Raw genomic sequence first — 18,953 nt, 5'->3', positions numbered from 1 at the left:
AATTTACCATCTTTCCTTACATAAAAATTCAAAATTAGGGTTGTACTCCATGTATCTCAATATTTTCTTTTAAAAACCAATCTGCTTGAATTTGTCACCCATGAGTTTATCTAAATCTTATAAGTGTTTTTATATTTTCAACCTATACCATTTCTTAGGGAAATGAGTTCCATATATTTAATACCTGTAATTTACAATAATCAGTTCTTTTGAGAGCACTTATTTCTTTGATTTTGTATTTTATGATTCTTATTGATCAGAAAAGATGAACTAGTAGTGATGGAGTAAGAGTAATGACATAGGGACACTTATATTGGTACTATCCTGGTATCCATGAAATAGTAAAACACCTGTAGAAAGGCCTTTTAGTGAATTTGGTAGATATCTTTATAGTGTATTTCTCAGAGGTCATGGGCCAGAATTGGATAATATGGTAAGACTTTGAGTGAGTTACAATCTGTAGGTCCACTAATGTCACAAATTCTCAGAGGTGGAAGGATAATTCAGTTCAGCTCATACTAAAACAACAACCCCTTGTGTAATGTATCTGACAAGTGATCCCCTACCTTTGCTTGAAAACATAAAATGAGGGAAAACCATACAAAGAATCCATCCTACTTTTGGATAGCACTAATACTTAGGAAGTTATGCTGTATATAAAACCTAAATCTGCTTCTCTACAATTTCCCCCTATTTTTATTGCTTCTATCTTCTGAGACAAAGAATTCTAATCCCTTTTCCATGCACAGTGCTCCAGAAACTTCATGAAATGTGTCATATTGTCCCCAAGTCTTTTTTTAAAGTGTAGAGCATAGAGGCTAAAGGTATTAGTTGAAACCCCAGGACTGATGACCTTTACCAGTACTTGACATTTACCTATTCATTGTAGTTTGCTTGGGTTCAGCTGTAAGTAAGCCTGTTCCCCCATTTAAAGGAAGTAGACTCCTCATTCTCACATTTAATATCCTCACCTCTGTGTCTTGAAGAAGGTTGCTAATTACAGTATTATCTACAGATGAACATTTTAAGGGGCTCCTCAGGAGGGAGGAAATTTTAAAAGGTTCCCAATGTATAAATATTAATCAGATATGAACAATTTGTTTATTCCAATGCAGAAAAGGGATGCTAAGCATAAAATAATTATGACATACATTTTAGAATGACTAGAACAGAATTCAATCACATTACTACTATTTGAATCGATTGGAATGCTAATATTCAAGAAACAATGGGACACAAAACAGTTTTTGCTTGGCTGATAATTTGTCATTTTGCATCTCAGCTATGCAGTGGGCATTGTCTGATTAAACAGCCATGTTACATCTTCAATCCAGTGATTTCTCTTCATTACTATTCTTGTTGCAACTATATTCTAATGCTGATACTCTAACTGTAATTTCTCTGGTCATTTCTACCTTTGCCATCCACATTCGCAGAATTTTAGGATCTTCTGAGGTTCATAAGATGACTTAAGTAAAAGAAAGAAAACACACACAGGTTGTCAGGGGTCCTCTGATAAAAGCTAGGTTAGTTGAATCTACACTCCATGTGGGAAGCTGTGGTCCTCACCACTATTATGTTGGGTTAGAGAAGGGCTCCCCTTCTCCCTAGACTCACATTTTAGCATCTAGAGGGTGAACATCAAGAAAAGGTCTCTTCTTGTACCAGGGGTGCTATCCTTTGTTTTCAGCTCTTCTGGGTCAGCACTCAATTAAGAGATTCTTTGAATGAGTCATACATTATGGGAAATCAATCCTCAAAGTTTCTTTGGGGTCAGCTACATATTTTGGGGGAGGTGATGAAGAAGAAGAGAAGGACTCTCTTGTAAGTGAAAAGAAGAACTTTCCTTTATCTCAACTAAAAACACTTCTTTTAAACTATAACAGTTGCCTCTGTATTGTGGAATCTGGTAAACAAATTCATCTTCAATCCATCATAGTCTTACTGCTTTTATACCCTTCCCAAGTCTTCATCTTTGCAAACTGGAGCCAAAATCTTTTATATCTATTTCTCTCTTCCTTCCTTTCACCATCTCTTGATTATTTTAATTGTCCTTATCTGGAACTTTACCAACATTTCATTTGGAGATGAAAAGATCCGAACTTGAAGTAAAAATTCCCTCCTCCAAAACCATCTGTGACTCCATGAAAACTTGTTGTATCTAGTGATGAATCTCCTTTGGTCCTTAGCACCCTGCAAGTATTTTGTGGTACAGGAGAAAGAATAGTGGTTTAGGACTTGGTTTTGTCTTAGTTCTGTTACTATTATCTATATGACTAAATAAGTCATCTAAAATCCCTGAAACTCAATTTCCTCATCTGTAAAATAAAAGGGTTAAACTGGAAGGTCTCTGAAGTTCCTTAAAGCTTTGTTGAAGAATATATTTAATAATTGTTTAATTAGTTAGATTGAATTTGGGAGTGTAGCAAGGTCTGTAGCCTGAACCCAGTTTCAGAAAAGTAATCTCAGTTCAACTTGGATAGAATGATTAAAGTGCAACTAAGTTTTAGTGTATATGCTATGTAAATGATTTATTCTTTCTCTCTCTCTCTCCCTGCCTAAAGAAACATGTATATTGCACAAACATGTTCATGTATGTATGCACATATATATATACACACACACACATAGCTATCTACAAAATATTTGGAAGAAGGCTGGGTTTTGGGGAAAAGTTAAGTTCTGTTTTAGACATGTTGATTTAGAGATGTCTATGGGACATCCAATTGGAAATGTTCATTAAGCAGTTCATAATGAATTACTGGAGCTCTGGAGGGACTAGGCATAGGGCTCACACACACACACATATATGCTGCCTACTGGATATAAAAAAGTTTGCCCAGCAAATTGTGTTTTACAAATTCTTACTCATTAATTGATGTATTAATATTTCTATGCTAATAGTTGATAGATCAGAAGACCTAAAAAGAGGTAGATTTTTGAAATTGTAACTTTGGTGAAAAAAAATGAAGAGCAGAGAGTGACTTTTAGAAACATGTAGAATTCAGAAAGCAGGAGAAACCAGGTCATGTTGCTACATGAAGGAATTAGAAGAAAAAGTATAAAATAATGATAACTTATGGGCTATGGCTTTACAACTGAATGTAGTTCTTTCATGTATAAGCTGTCTTTAAAACCACTAATTTCTCAAGTAGAATATTATATTACACTTATGAGAATGAAAAAAAAAACTTGTTTTGCTTAGTTTTAGAGGAAAAAGTAGGAATATGAGTAGAGGATGCAGAAAAGTTCATTTTAGCCCTATATAAGGGAAAATATTCCTAATAATTAGATCTTTCCAAAAGTGGAATTGTCTGTCAGGACATAATGATCTCCCCATCACTGCTGGTTATCAAGTCCTTTTCCAAGGGTTATCATAGAAGTAATTCCTGTACAGAGTGGATTAAGGTGGAAGGTAGCATCAAACAATTGGAGTAGACACTGCAGATTCAGAGGATCTTGAACCAAATTGTGGTTCTATTGCTTATTTCCTAAATTTCCTAAATAATGCTTATTTCCTAAAGCCATTTAACTTCTATGGACCTTAGTTTCCTCATATATAAGAGGAGGGAGTTATACTAAATGGCTTCTGAGGCACCTTTTAACTGTGTGTCAGTGACTCACTGAGATATAAATTAGTCATATGTCTATAGCAAATGGTGATTCAAACATGGCTCCAGAATCATATAGTTGTCACTAACATTTCAAGAGGTCAGACCTCTCTTTCTAAAGGAGTAGAGTTCAATATTATTCTGATGGCAAGTTCTAGGGGAGTTGAGTCGAAGTTCAGGTAGATATAAGTAGAGTTTTGTTGTGGGATCAAAACAGAAAGGATCTTTCTTAGTGATCAAAAATTTTACTAGGAAAAAGAGCTTTGGTCTTGAAATAGTGAGAGGAACTAGGAAAGTGGAACTGGAAATAATGGTAAAATCTTGAACTGTCTGTGCCTAAATTTGCAGATAGTTTGTCTTGTGCTATAAAATAAAATATTTCTTTTAAAATTTATTTGTTTGTTTGTTACATTAAAATTTCCAGGTATCTCCCTTTCCCCTGCTCTCTCTTCACTTAAAGAAGGCACTATTTGACCAAATGATATATGTACATTATAAAACTGTCTTACTTGTTTATATTTATCAGTTTTTTCCTCTGGAGGTAGACATTTACAAATCATTCTTCAAATAATATTTCTATTGCTTTATATATTGTTCCCTTGGTTTTGTTTGTTTCATTCTTCCTAATTTCATGCAGGTCTTTCCATGTTTTTATAAAATGATGAGCAAGTTATTTAAAAATATTTCTAGTATTTTAAACAGGAGCATGTTGTTACTGGTGCCAGTTGATGCTCATCCATCCTGCATGGGCCAGGTGAGCTTGAGAGGCAGTCCTTGAGCAAACAAAGCATAGCTCCTCTGTTTACATGCTCCAGGGAATCTCTCCCAGCCCTGTTGACCTTCTATATTTCCTTAACCTCCACTTGGTTAATTGGTTGACTCTGGTGGTCTGATCTTTTCTTGGCACTTTCATTCATGTTCCCCTCTCCCACACTGTCTAGACTGACTCTGAGATAAAGAGCAATGGACTTGGTGAATACTCCTGCTCTCTTCCTTCTTCAATAATTATCATTTGTGACCCTTCCTCTGACATTCTGGATGGATTCCCTGGCCAGGCTGAAAAACAACAATTCTTTGGATCATAGAATTAGAGGATTTAGAGCTAAAATGTACCTTGGAGATAATATAAATAAACTCCCTTGATTTATGGAAGAGAAAACCGAGACTTAGAGAGAGGAAATGACTTGCACAAAGTCAGACAATTATAATATACTGACTAAGCAGAACAAATTGGGACATTTGCTTCACTCCATATACTATAGCATAAATTTGTGCTAGCTTTTTAATTTTTTTTTAATGCCATGTCACCTTGTAGACACCTAAGGAATCTGCAGACTACTAACCTTTTTCATGCAAATTGTAGCCTAGTTATATCTCACAATTTTGTTCTTGTGCAGTTCTTTTTAAAAAAAAATATTTTTTTGTAGCAACTGATTTAGTCCTTTAGTCACTATACGTCAGGCATTGTCACTCATTTTCTTACCAGAAGCTTTTTCACCTTGGAGATACATCATCTCTGTGGCCCTTCTGACAACTGGTGAGTCCCTAGCTCAGACCACCAAATTTCATGTGGACCCTGTGCTATGTTTAGTTCAGTCCTTGCTCAATTCACTTTCTAGACATCACCTTCTCACCAGTAATCTTGACTCTTCAAGGATATACTTTTGTCTTCCCTAATGCAAGCTTTACAGCTCCCCTTTACATATTGTCTTTTCTGGTAGAATATAAACTCCTTGAGGGTAGGCAGTCTAGTTTTCTTGTATTTGTAACCCCAGAATTTAACATAACTCTTGGTACATAGTAAGTGATTAATATGCATCTTATCTTTCTATCTTTACTAAAATGATTACTTGTGGGTGAAATATAGGGTAAAAATAATGGACAAAATATGATCAGAAAATGAGTTAAATTAGGAATGCAGTGAAAATGAATGCTACATGTGTCCCTCTGTGCTATTTAAAAGAACTTGGGGAAGCCTTCTAGCATATTAGATAGACTTTCTATAGAGGATTTATGGAGAGATATGTATAAAAATCTCAGAAGACAAAGATTGAAGAGGTTGTAATCTATATTAGGGGAGAAAAGACCCCCCCAAATGAAACCACAACCCTGCCAAAGCTGCAGAGTAAGTTACTTAAGTTAGCTTGATTCCAAACATGCCTTTTAAATAATTTCAAAAACTTTACTTTTCGATTTCAAAGTATATTTTTCATATTTGTTTATTAAAATTCTCATGTTCCCATAAAATAGAATTCTTTAGTATTAATTATTAGAAGATTGATGATTAAAGAATAGATTTCAAAGTTAATGCATTTACTAGGATAAAAACAATTTTTAAATCTCCAAGTGACAAAGGTACGGCCTGAGCTAATCTAAAAAATTTATGTGTAAATCTGGGTTAGGGTTAAATTACCCCAAAATGAAGTCAATTTACAACTTGCCCTGTGGATTGTGGAAACCATTTTTAGGCCCTGTGTCAAGTTGTATGAAAAAGTTTTGTTTTTTCCCCAAGTCTTAACCATAAAATAACTTCTTTCAGTTTTGTAACAATATCACTTTATTGATTTCCTTTGAAGATCATTTTAAAATTCCATGCATTAAAAAACCTAAGAAAATCATACCATTATAACTCAAAATGTGAGGTACTTGAATTAAAATTGACCTTACTGTCTGAAACTCTAATAGACTATGATTGAGCTATGAAAAACAATTTCCCAAGAATCATCTGTTATGCATTTCCTTTAGTATATTAGAAGAAAAAATTTCTTTTCCTTAGTTTTAAACAGAAAATAGTTTTTGCTTATGTTTTATTTTATTTAGCTTCTGGTACATAAGCTTCCACCTGAAAAAATTTACAATGAAGTTTCTAGATATATGAAGCATAATTTTGCAAAATTCTATTCACTATATAAAGATAGATGGATGCTGTGTTAGTTTTTTTGGGCATGTTCTATTTAATAAGAATGAGCTAGGCTTTAGAGTTTCTTTGGGGGAGGGAGCCCATATTTTAAGTTTAGCCCCCAAAGTTATCTTTAGTTATTTAACAAATCACTGACCACTAATCATTAAAACTCAAATTCTTATTAGTTAGTAGTCTTTGGTTATGAATTAGACTTCTATGAAGATTTTGAGAAATAGTAGCCTAGTTCACTTACCCTAAAAGTTTTGTGTAAAAGTCAAGTAAACAAGCATTTATTAAGTACTTATTATATGCCAGGTATTATGCTAAGGGCTAGAAGCAAAATAAAACCAAAAGCAATTTTTGCTCACATTTAAAATAAAAAAAATATGTGCTATATTATAATATATAATATACATATAATAAATTATATATTTTAAGGGGACTCCTTCCATTAAAGGAATTCTTTGGCCAATACTTTCTTGATAAGCAGAGTAATTTTTATAAAGTAAAAGTAAAATTTTATATACTCCTGATTTTTCTTGCCTCTCACTATTGTCCTTACTGCTGATACTACTCACTGGCCCTCATCTTTGATTTTTTTTTGAGCCCCAAAGCAGGACTTAGCAGGTGAAGTTATAGGTATTAGGTTTAGTAAGAGGAGGCAGATCTAAAACAGCAAAAGGGTTGGAATTGGACCTGGGTGGAGCCTGAAGATGGAAGGGTCTAATCTCAATATGAGCAGAGTTGGCATCAATTTAGTGAATGGGTCTATAACAGTTGCTAGAGGAATTAATGAGGGTAGCAGGGAAGGTGGGAGCTCTACAACTAAAGGGAATTTGGGCAAAACTGAAGGGTGGGGACTAGTTGTGCATGGTTGAGTTTAAAACTGGAATGCATTCATGAGGCCAGCAAGTGCAGCAAATTGGATCCTTCTGTATTTAACTTAACACCTAATTGCTCACCCAGGACCAAAACTTTGCTTCCTGAGTCTGAACCTCCACTTCCCATTAACTATCCTGGATATGACTGTGTTTTTTATTTTGATCTCATTCTCCTTTGGTAAAACCATTGCTACCTCGAACCTCTTCAGTTTTGTGATCAGCAGTTCTGGTTGCCAATGTTGGCTTCTACTTTAGGCAATCTTATAATCTGATCCTTTCTGTTTTAAGACAATTAGCTGGTGAACCATGATACTGACTCCACCCAAGCCCTCTCAGCATTCTCTGGAAGAAACCAGCTGAAAAGCTTTCCTTGATCCCCAATACTGGAAGGTCTAGGGGAACACCACAAAGTCTGCCAATCTTGATCTAAATCTTGCTCTTGGGAAAGACAAAGGGAAAAAGATAATTGCAAAGGTAGGATAGGGCGCTGCATTGTGTGGTGATGTCTGGACCCTGCTAGACATGCTTCACTCCATTTCAACTATTTCTTCTACCTGAGAACAAGAGTTAAGTAACATATTTATGTATAAGTCAGCAATATTCATGGTCTCGTTAGCACAATATTCACTCATAGGTCCTTTTCTAAGAATATAAGTAAGGTGAGGTATAATGAAATATTAGAAATCTTTGAACAAATGACAGCGATATGGCATTCTATTGTCCACAAAGACTAAAGAACTCAAGAGGAAGTGGTTGCAGAGATGACTGGTAGAACACATTTGCTCAAGTAGAGTAAGAGGGCAGAAGTGGGTAGGAAACAGGAAGGGGGGGATCTTTCTTGGATTTCTGACCTCATATTATCCTCCAGGCAGTCCTGAGGGCACCAAATGTGAATCTGAGGACATAGTAACTATGGGATTTAGAGACCAGAAGGGTTGTCCTCCTCAATTTCATTTCTCTTGACCTACCTGTTAAAAATATTATTCTTTGCTTCATTCAGATTCTGAGGGAGAAATAGTTCTTTTAGATAAACTCAACCCCTTTTCTTGTGCCCGGGATTATATTCCTTCTAGTCTTCTCTAAGAAGTGGCACAGCAGATCAAAATTCTGGTCCTAGAATCAAGAAGATCTGAGTTCAAATTTGGCCTCAGACACTTATTAGCTATGTGACCCTGGGCAAGTCACTTAACCTCTGTCTGTTTTAGTTTCCTCAACTGTTAAAGTGGGACAATAACAGCAGTAACCTCTCAGGGTTATTGTAAGGATCAAACAGATTATATTTATAAAGCACTTAACAAAGTTCCTGGCATATAATAGGTACTTAATAAATGTTTGTTTCCTTCCTATCTACTGGCTTTTCTGCTGCCAACAAACCTGTCAAAGTCTACTCTATCCTTAAGAAATTTTTACTTGACCCTGCCATCCCCTCAAGCTATGATTTCATGTTTCTCCTCCTGGTCTAGGCCAAACTCCTAGAAAAAGCTGTTAATACCTGTTGCCTCTACTTTCCCTCCTCCTCCTCACTTCCCAACCCCTTGCAATAGGGTTTCAAACTTCACTGAAAAGCAATTGAAACTGCTTTTCAAGATGACCAACAATTTCTTTATTGCTAGGTCCAGTGGACTTTTTCAGTCCTTATCCTTCATTTGTCTATAGCATGGCTAATGAAGAAATGACAACAAATCTTTTGTTATCTTTGTTCTAAACTTTATGGGACTTATGATCTAATATTCTTATTAGAAAACATAATTTCCAAGCTGTCTAATGTTTTGTCCCCCAAACCAATCATGTAGTGCATGTTATATTAAAAGGGAAAAACATATGAGTTGTGAACTTTATAGGAAAAATCCAGTCTTTCTAAAGTGGAGGAAAATCTGATACATTAAGGAAGTGCTCAGGGACTCAAGTTTCAGGCAACATTTCTCTAAGTAAAGTTTAAGGGAATATATAAGAAAGCAGATTGACAATTTTCTTGAATGAAGTGCCCAGAAGATAGTATTTTACTTCAGACTGTATTGTTTTCTCCGCTTCCTACTTTCCTTCCCATAAGAGAATGCCAGGTTAGTTTCCAACAGCTCATCTATTTACAAGCAAAGAACAGGCAGGGCATTTGAGATAAGGAAGTGATTAGGAGGCACATTTGTGCTTTTAATGGTTCCTGAGTCTGAATAGCCTGCTGAGATTTGGATAGGTCCCTTGGAAAAAGGAAATGTATTAAAGGGACAAGCCATTGTAGTGTTTCACTCTTAAAACACCAGTTATTATGGACTAAGGTATCAGGATTTGGCATTGGAGTGTGATATGCTTTCATGATGAACAAGTCCTTCTATATTGATCAACATTTCAGCAAAAGATTTAAATGGGAAGAAGCCATAAACACACAAAAGGAATATTTTTTTCTGAATAATGATTCTAAACAGAATGGCTACAACACTGGATCAGTGCTTTTAACAAACTATGCAAGATAAAAGAAAACAAATTTCAGAAAAAATGAAGAAGAAGAATAAAATAGAGATGCATGATATAAGATATGTATCTGTATATACATTCTATTTTTCTATACTATATCATACAAGACTTTTTCTAATATATTGTTGAATGAAGGTAATCTTGGTTTCTTGAAGGCTGTGCTAGAAAAGCACAAGCTCTAGCAAAGTATACCAACTGAGAAAGTAAATATTGTAGTTTAGAAAAAACTTTTTTTCAAGACTAGATTTTTTTTTTCATTTTAACAAACACATATATCTCAGCTCTGCTTTTTCTCCTGACTAAAATCCACTTTCTTCTGCCCTCCCCATCATCTCTTAGGAGCCCTAGCTGATTGGCTGCTTCTTGCCTATGACCTCAAGATGTGAAACCAATTAGGTCTAATTCTTTCTATAAAAACAGCTGAATTGTTCTGGTCCAGCAGTTGCCTTGAGGTAAGTATAGAGAGGCTTCCTGGAATCTGAGACCAGGGAGAAACTCTCCTTCCCTGCTGTGGTCTTAGGAGCATAATGCTCAAGGCTCCTTGATGATAACCCTGATGGTATCCTTTCCCTGTATCCTTTCTTGTGTTGGTAGGGGGAGGAAGAAGAGAGTCAATGGGATTCACCAGTATCCTTCCTTTGTTGTTCCTTACTTCTTTGGGTATCTTCAAATAAACTACATAACATTTTCTTAAGAGTGCCAAATAGAAAGGTTTATTTTCCCTTTCAATATCATCTAGTCTTTCTGATCTCCCTGGAATGAGTAATGAAAATTTTAGACACCTTGGTGGCCTATATTTCTGTGGTCTGCAGATGTGCCAAGTTAAATTTGGAGAAGTGGCAGGCCAAGTGGTAGGCCACAAATTGATGAATTTTGGGGGCACATCATTACACTTTTTAAAAAACCCTTATCTTCCATCTTAGAACCAATATTATAATGTAATCAAATGTGTAATGTGATCAAAATTTTACTAGTACTTCAAGGTTCAGTTTGAACATTTCTTGCTCTGTAAAACTTCTGTAATTGCTCCAAACCAAAAATTATTTCTCCTCCCCTTTAACTCCCACAGCACTTCATACCTCTCATAAAATTTACCATGTAATATGACTCTTTTGTTTGTCTTAACTCCTTTATCAAACTATAAGCTATCTTAGAGATAGAAAACTTTTTTATTAGTCTTTGTGTTTCACAAAGTCTAGAGCAAATAGGTTCCTATATGAAAGAACTTCATCCAATCTACAAAAACAATTGAGGCAGAGCTCTGAGTGAATAACCAATTATTAAAGGGACTTGGTCCCCTTTACTGAGTGGGACCTCAGGTCTTCCTTATGACCTGAGATGCCCCCTTTTTTTAGAGCACTTTTAATAGTACTTGCTTCTCAGATGATCAAGATGATGCAGAGTAAAATATACAATTTCACTGGTTAACAAACCTATAGCCTGACCTTCTAGAAGCTCTCAGAAAGGTTTAGAGCAGATGTCATCATGGGTGGTTGCAGGATAGGTAATTCAAGGGCCATTTATACGGACTTAGGGTCAATAGGCTAACTGGTCAACCAATAGGATGAATGTCACCCAATGTTGGACTATCAAAGGTGGAAGGGCACCTAAAATAATTGGAGGACTTTCTACAGTATTGTACTGAACTTGTATAGTCACATTTAGGGTGGAAACTGGCCCTGGACTTCTGCTCAGAATGGAGGTCTCCTTGTCAACATTATATGGTTAAGTAAATGTATTTTATCAGTCTAATATAAGAAAGAGGGTCTTTAATCTGATTCAGTCACTCTAAATGTAATTAATATATATTTTTTACCCATCAATAAGTATATTCAATTTTTACAATATACCAGGTACCATGCTACCCACTGGAAGTACAGAGATAAAAATAAATAAGTCCTGGCCCTTAAGGAGCTAAATGTAATTAATATTGATTGATTAACCTATCTTGACTAAATATGATTAACTAGATTTTGAAGGATAAGTATAAAGGAAGTAATTGCTTCCCCTATGGAATCATACTAAACTGATAATACAGATTAGAAATAAATTAGGAAATAAATCAATAAAGCAATAATTTCTTACTTGGCAAAATGGGTGGAATACTAGGTTTGGAATCTTAAAGAACCGAGTTAAAATCCAGCTACAGAAACTTGACCCCAGGCAAATCACTTAACCTTAATTTCCTCAGTTTGTAAGATAGTAATAATGATATCACTTCTCTCACAGCATTATTGCAAGGATCAAATGAGATCAGTGATATAATATTTGTAAAATGCTCAGTACAGTGCCTGGCACAAAGGAGGCACTTAAATGTTATTTCATTCCCTTTGGCAAGGTAAATGTTTAATGTACATATATAAAGATGAAAATAGTTGTGCTTGAGTTTTTGGTGCAGACTACAGAGAAGGATCTTGTTTTTCTCTGGGATTCTATAATTCAGGGGTTCTCTGGATGACTGAATGAATGTTTTGAATATGCTATGCATCTATTCTTTAACTTACAGTTCCCTAGATCAGTAAAGCAAAAGGACATATTAAAGTAGAATGTTTGAGAATAAATTATCTGCTCCCATATCCTATCTTGTGAAAATATTTGTGGAATGATTAAACAAAACCATAGAAAGAACAGGTGGAAAGCCAAGAGAAGTCTATTAACACATTTTATACCCACAATGCAATAGTTTTCTTTAAGATTATTCCCTTGTTAAAATTTGAAAATATATAAAAAGAAAGTTTGTTCCATTAGGTACAGAGCTTTATCTTGCATCATTCAAAAATCACATGTTTGAGCTGATTTAATTCTATGAAATAACCTCCTCTTCTCTAAAATGGTGACTTTAATTTTAATTTGATCAGTTTTGAAGTAGCTTATTTAAATTGTCACAAGAAACTAGATGTTAAATGATTATATATAATCTTGAGCATCATCAGTGGTTAATACTTGTTAACAAAAACACATGGGATATATAACAATGTTCTTGGTGACTAAAGAAAGTGTACAGATACCTTTCTAGTGAAGAAAGATGGTCCTAGCCTCCTTAGCAGCAGCTTATAATATGAAATAATTTTCATGTGGTTAAATGTAAAACAGTCAACTAAAAATGTGGTATGAGAGGTGGTAAGTTATGACATAATCTAAGATTTCTCTTTTAGAATTTTCTTGCTTTTTTGCTGATGGGTTGTTGAATGATGGGATTATTATACTTAAATAAAATGTGCTGAAACCTATCCACAGCCATGCTTCTGTAGCACGCATGCCTTAAGAGGACTTATGCTGAAGGGGCCTGAGCAGTTCAATAGTACTTGGCTTTACTGGTAGAGAGCCCAAGGGCACATGTGCATATAAGCCTGAATGGAGGTTTCTGGTGGGTGAAGTCTTCCATGTTAGAAAACCATGTAATAAATAGGAAGGATCAGGCTGTTGTGGAGGTGACAGATGCTTGGCGAATGCTAGAAAGTTCCAGAACTAAGTCATAACATGATACCAGGAGGGAGAGGACCAGCAAGTGTCATCATGAAAGACAAAGGATGGTTTATTCTTTTGATAATCTGTACCCCCAATATATGGTGTAGAAAGAGGAACGTAGCATAGGAGAGAGGTATCACTATGCCTGGACACTGGCTGGAAGTAGCAGCAGGGGACTGAAAGACAAAGATTACAGTAACAATGACTTTTTAGGATCCCACTGCCTAAAACCATTTCTTTTTCCTTTTTCCAGAGTTTCCTGATACCCTCAAGGAATATTGGATTTGTCTAGCAATTCTGCAAATGATTCTGGACCCTACTCATAGGAGGATGTCCCTTGTATTTTAGTTCCACTTAACAACAATCAGCCACAATAGCTTTTACAAGTAATATTTGTTTCAAACGATTTGATAGTAAATATACAAATGGTTTAGCTCACTTCCTATAGACTACAGTTCCAATTCCAAGTACCAAACCCCTCTCTGGCTCAAATACCAGGCACCTCAGCTTCACTGCTGGGCTGAATGGTTGCAATATTTCACCTACAATCCTACTTCCAATGTGGTCATTGCTTGAACTCCTAGTACGTGGGAATCTCCACCTGCACTGACACAAAAGACAAATGAAACTTCATATGACAGACATCCTAGACATAAGGTAGGAAAGAGAGGAGGGGTAGTAAAGAAGCCACCAGTTCAGCTTATGGTATGGGTGAATTGTGATCTTCACCCTCTAGTTGGCAGCAAGAAAGAGTGGGTAGGAAAGAGAGATGATCCCAGTCTGTAAGTTTTAAAAGATGCAGCCTGTTCTAGCTCCAAAGCCAATTGAAGGGGGCTATTCCCAGTCATGTGGTAGGAGAAGACAAGATGCAGATACAGGATGCCTCTATGTTAGGTAATATGGGCATACTCTAATCCCTATTACACTATCAACTTCTCCAGAAACTTAAAAGGATTCATCAGTTCATCTGTTTATCAACCCTGAGCTCCCAGATGACCAAATACTGTATCCTCACAGCAGTCCTTTGCTGACTCAATAACCTATGGAAACATCATGGCATTATACTGGCTCAGCAAGAGCAGGTCTCAATCCATCCCCAGGAAACTGACATGCTCACAAATAACCCACTACTAATGCCTTGGCTGATAGGGAAAAAAGTTTTGAATTTATTGCATACAGAAGAGCTCAGTTCCTAAAACCCAGAGCATAGTACTAAAACAAAAATGTACAAAAAACCTTACCAGCAGAAATTAGACCAAATAATAATTATATTGCTAACAAATACAATAATAAAAACAAAGATAATAATATATAACAATGATAAATAATTAGCACTTCTCTAGTACTTTAAGACTTACAAAGCACTTTAATAGATCATCTCATTTGACCATCACAACACTGAGGTAGGTGCTACTATTAACCTCATTTTATAGGTGAGGAAAGTGAGGTTAAATGACTTTTATAAGGCCATACTTCTAAAAAGTATAAGAGATGAGATTTAAATTCAGGTCTTTCTGACTCTAAGTCAAATATGTTATGTTCTACACTGCCTTTTGACAGAAGGACAATAATTGATTTCAGGGACAGGTTGGATAAAAGGCTCCAGTTAGCTTCAGGACTATGAACCCACCTGATAAATCCTCTGGTCATGGAATAGAGCTCCCAGACTTTCTTGCTCAAAGCTTTGTCTAGGCTTATCTTCAAGAGTTTCAAGTCCACTGAGTAAAGATGTCTTACGCAATAGTTTGACTCTTTAGGAACACAATTGAGTAATACTGATGGCTAGAAGTGAATGGCTTAAAATACCCATTTTCAAGAATTAAAAAATACCCATTAAATCTCTACTTTTAATCTATGGTTGCATGCTTACTCACTTCCCAACTCCTAGTTGGGGCAGAATAGTTGCTCTCCACCAGGGCTTAGACTTCTCAGAAATTTCTGAGAATTTGTAAAATCACAGAATCTTAGCACTGGGAGGTACCTCTGAGGTCATCTAGTCAAAACAGAGATACTCTTAAAACATCCCTTACAAGAGAGAAAGAAGACACAATAAACAACTAACAGGAGAACACACTTTGGTGCCAGAAATGGCAATGATCTAGAGAGATCATTTTCATATCTATGCTGAAATAAAACATAGCCCATATTAGCCTCTGGAATGAGGATATTTCTGACATGTCAGGTTATGGTTACTGCTACCATCATCTGTTCCCACAAACCCCTGCTGTAATTATTGTAATAATATGACTGATAATAGAATACTCACCATCAGTTCTGTCTACTACTGTCAGCTTCCCACAAAATTAGAAGAGATTCTTTACATTCTTGTTCTCTCCCATGGAGATACCTGTCATCTTGCATTATAGGTAATACACATAAAAACTTTAAAGGTTTGCCCTCCAGTAAAGAAAAAAATATCCTTGTAAGTCTTTCAGCATGAATATAATTCTTCTCAAATCAATCCCTAGAGAAAGGGGCCAATTGACATTTATTAAGGAACTACGAATCTTTCATTCCTGGCAGAGTTAGCATGAGCAGTGGCAATGTGCAAATCAATCAATTATATATACACAATTAATACCCTCTAGCTGTAATTATCTTTGTAGATCTTAGCAGGTATAGCAGGTATAGACAGGTTAGGGGATGGTAGGGGAAGGGCCAGAAGATATTTTATTATATATAATTAAATATGGAAAGAAACAGAATTACTGAGAATCCTCAAAATTCTGAGTAGGATCTTAGGAATCATCTTGTCTAATCCCCTTATTTTACAAATATAGAAACAGACCCAGAGAGGGGAAAATGAATTTATCAAAGTTACTGTGGTAGTCAAGTAAGAGGGGATTTGAATTTGTATCTTCTAACTACAAATCTAATCTTTTCACTATTCCATTCAAGGTAGTAAAACAAAGACAATAGCAATATAATTCCATTGTTTCAAAGGAGTTTTAAATGAAAACAATAACAATAATCATAATAATACTAATTCTAACTGATATTTATAGAGCAAAATGCTTTATATATTTAATATCCCCTCTATTCTTCATTTTGCTTTTGTCAATTAATTTATATTTTATTACCAATGAGACATGTATTCAAGAATGTTTTTTAATTCAGTGACTATGAAGGCAAATCACATTCTGAAGCCAAATATGTTTTCATCAAAGTGAGTATTCTCTCTACCTATAGAGATCAAAACTTTTCCACACTTTAGTAGGTTGGTATATTTTGACATAATTGCTGTGTAACAGTTAAATTAGTTCCTCTACTAAAAGTATTATATTTTATGAGGTTTATTAAGATTATTAGAAATCAAGGATAAAGAAATACAAAATAAAGAAAGCATGTGCCTAAAGTACTAGCCCATTCACAATTCACTTACTACATCTTGCCTGCCAGGTAGAAAGCCATGTGTGCTTAGAAGCTGAAGAAGAGAGAGAGCGTGCCCAAAGTAGGTGGAGAGACCCTTTAAATAATAATTTGTGATCTTGCACTCAAGTAAGGACTCAGGTGAAATTATAGGGAATTCTAGGAACTACCAAGGACTTCTGGGGATTGAAGTCTGGAGTTCAAATCTCCATTTTTACAGCTGTACCACCTCCTTCCACCACAATTCAGCACCTGTGGCCAGATTTTTAGCTGTGAATCTCTCAACCCCCTGGCAGACTTATGCTAGGATGGCCAACAACATTTTTGGCCAAACCTGTGCTTGAGACTCTTCTTGCTTTGCTATTGTTGTAATTCTGTAATTTGACTGTGTCTGACTCTTTGTAACCCCATGAGCGCATAGCATATTAGATTCTTATATCTTCCACTATCTCCTAAAGTCTGTCCAAATTTATGACATTGCTTCCATGATGCCATCTCTCTCATTATCTGCTCTCCCCTTCTCCTTTTGCCTTGTCATTTCCCCCAACATCAGGATCTTTTCCATTGAGTCCTGTCTCTTCATCATTTGGCCAAAGTATTTAAGCTTCAACTTCAGTATTTATTCTTCCAATGAAGAGTCTGAATTAGTTACTTTGAGAATTGACTGATTTGATGTCCTTTGTCCAAGGGACCCTCAAAAATATTCTCTAGCACCATAATTTCAAAGTGTCAATTCTGTAGTCCTCAACTTTCCTTATAATCCAACTATGAGGGCTGTATGTTACTACTAGAAAAACCATAACTGACTATACAGATCTTTGTTGGCAGAGTGATGTCTCTGTTTTTTAGTATACTGTCCAGATTTGCCATAGCTTTCCTTCCAAAGAGCAGATGTCTTTTAATTTCATGGCTACAGTCACTATCTGCAGTGATCTTTTGAGACCAAGCAAATAAAATCTGACATTGTTTCCAATTCTTCCCCCTCTCTTATCCAGGAAGTGATGGGACCAGCTAACATGATCTTAGTCTTTTTGGTGTTAAGCTTCAAGTTAGCATTTATGTTATCTTCTTTTACCTTTATTGGGAAGCTTCTTAATTTTTTAATTTCTTCTATCAGAGTAGTATCATCTGCATATCTGAGATTTCTGACATTTCTCCCAGCAGCCTTAAGTCCAGTTTTTGATTCATCCAGTCTAGCATTTCAAATGATGTTATGTGTATATAAGTTAAATAAATAAGGTGACAATATACAAGCACATTGTACTCTTCCCAATCTTAAACTAATCAATTGTTCCATGTTTGTTTCTGAATTTTATTTCTTGATCTATGTACAGGTTCCTTGGGAGAAAAGTAAAATAATCTAGTACTCCCATTTCTTTCATGATTTGCCACATTTTATTTTGATCCATGTAGTCAAAGCAAGGGAGCTCCAAAAAACATCTACCTCTTCTTCATTAACTTCATTTAGTATACTAAATAAAGCAGAGGCAGATATTTTTCTGGAGCTCTCTTGCTTTCTCCATATCTAGAAAATGTTGATAGTTTGGTCTCTAGTTCCTCTGCCTCTTCAAAACCAGCTCACACTTCTGCTAAGTTTTGGTTCACATATGACTGAAGCCTTACTTGCAGAATATTAAAGATAAACTTGCTGGCATATGAATTGAGAGCAATTATTTGGGAATTTGAACGTTCTTTGGCATTTCCTTTCTTTAGGACTGGGACATAAACTGACCTTTTGCAATCCAGTGGCCACTGTCATGTTTTCCAAATTTGCTGGCATACTGAGTATAGCACTTTAATAGCAGCTTATTCTCCTTTTATTTAGCATTCAAAGAATTATCACCTAAAAGCCATGATGAGATGCTGCAGAAGAGGGTTTAAATGGAGAACTATGAATGGCTAAAATAAAAGTCTCCTTTCTTTAGTGTTATTGTAATCTCTTTTGTTTTCTTTCAACACTTCATAGAAACCTCAAGTTAAGTGATCTAATTCAATTCTACCTTCTATTTTCATGGGTAAAAAACCACATGGACAAAGCCTTAACCAAGCAAGAGCATTCTGAGCTTTTCCTCAAGTTTCAGCAAGCATGTTGGGTAGAAGGTGGGGGAGTCAATGGATTACGGTTTTGTAGGAGGGTGTAAGTCATAGAAGATGAGGGAGGTGCTTCATCCATACTATGGGCCAGAGTCTGCCTCGGTAGCTTTTTGGCTTTCTGCTGTCCTGAGAGTCCTGTGAGACTTGGGGCAGAATATA

At 35.7% G+C, this 18,953-nt stretch overlaps 1 long non-coding RNA gene across 3 annotated transcripts in view; it reads left to right on the top strand.

Annotated features, from left to right (window-relative positions):
* The window catches only part of LOC103106435 (uncharacterized), a 29,840-nt gene extending 13,480 nt beyond the window's left edge, over positions 1–16,360 (top strand). For all 3 annotated transcript variants that reach the window (XR_008916710.1, XR_463076.2, XR_001627204.2), the window contains exons 4-5: positions 10,203–10,315; positions 13,585–16,360. This is a non-coding gene — a long non-coding RNA (uncharacterized LOC103106435). The remainder of the gene's footprint in view (positions 1–10,202; positions 10,316–13,584) is intronic.
* Positions 16,361–18,953: the final 2,593 nt, after the last annotated feature.

Source organism: Monodelphis domestica, chromosome 2 (assembly GCF_027887165.1).
Source record: "Monodelphis domestica isolate mMonDom1 chromosome 2, mMonDom1.pri, whole genome shotgun sequence".
NCBI lineage: Eukaryota > Metazoa > Chordata > Mammalia > Didelphimorphia > Didelphidae > Monodelphis > Monodelphis domestica.
This window is presented reverse-complemented; position numbering and strand designations above follow the sequence as displayed.